We start from the raw sequence: 1,381 nt of genomic DNA, 5'->3' as shown, positions 1-1,381 counted from the left end.
CTTATGTACATACATTACATCATCCGCCCCCCCCCGCCCCCCCACCCCAGTTCTTGGTACAAGTCCATATTACAAGTTCAGATAGCCCTTCGCTCCCTGGTTGACCGTCTCAGTACAATCCCAGTGCTTTCCGGGTCTCTCACAACTTGGGGCTTGGCGTTGACCACAGTGGGTTCTTCTGATGGTTGGTCGTGAGTTGGTTGGTCGTCTAAGCTCGTGGTGCCTTCTTCCAACTGTTCCAGTTTGTCAGTGTATCTTAGCTTGATTTGATCAATGTGTTTCCTGCACATCCGCCCATTCTTGAGCTTAACCATATATACCCGTTTATCCTCCTTATCTGTAACATTGCCCGGGAGCCACCTGTACCCTTGACCATGGTTAAGTACATACACTGGGTCATTTACAGATATGTTGCGTGACACTGCGACGCGGTCGTGATACCACTGCTGGCGTTGACGTCGGGTTTCGACATGATCTTTAAGGTCAGGATGGACTAGAGAGAGGCCTCTCTTCATCAATAGACCCAGTCCATCATGGGCAAAAAGACTTTCGAAAGGTTGTGGTGCAACAAGGCCTCAAGGCCAGTCTTAACTCCAGTTCGCATGAGACTTACACTAAAGAACTGATTCCTGTAATTGGCAGTGCTACCGTAAAGGTCTCCTACGATGGAGCGATGCACAAGGTATCACTCTGGGTGGTACCGGGCGATGGTCCCACACTGCTCAGCAGGAACTGGCTGGAAAAGATACGCTGGAACTGGGACGACGTCCAAACGCTATCGCCCGCTGACGACACTTCGTGTGCCCAGGTCTTAAACAAATTTCCTTTGCTGTTCGAACCAGGCATCGTGAAATTCCAAGAAGCAAAAGTGCAGATCCACCTAATTCCGGGGGCGCGACCCATCCATCACAAGGTGAGAGCAGTACCGTACATGATGAGAGAAAGGGTAGAGATCGAGCTAGACCGGCTGCAACGAGAGGGCACCATTTCACCGATCGAGTTCAGCGAGTGAGCAAGTCCTATTGTCCCAGTCCTCAAGGGAATGGCACCGTCAGAATCTATGGTGATTACAAAGTAACTATCAATCGTTTCTCCCTGCAGGACCAATACCCACCACCAAAAGCCGACGACCTCTTTGCAACACTGGCAGGAGGAAAGACGTTCACGAAGCTGGATCTGACTTCAGCCTACATGACGCAGGAACTGGAGGAATCATCGAAGGCCCTCACCTGCATCAACATGCACAAAGGTCCTTTTGCTTATAACAGGTGCCCGTTTGGAGTCCGAACAGCAGCGGCGATATTCCAGAGAAACATGGAAAGTTTACTGAAGTCGGTCCCGCTCATCGTGGTCTTCCAGACCGACATCTTGGTCACAGGTC

Source organism: Pristiophorus japonicus, chromosome 7, assembly GCF_044704955.1.
Source record: "Pristiophorus japonicus isolate sPriJap1 chromosome 7, sPriJap1.hap1, whole genome shotgun sequence".
Classification (NCBI taxonomy): domain Eukaryota; kingdom Metazoa; phylum Chordata; class Chondrichthyes; family Pristiophoridae; genus Pristiophorus; species Pristiophorus japonicus.
This window is presented reverse-complemented; position numbering follows the sequence as displayed.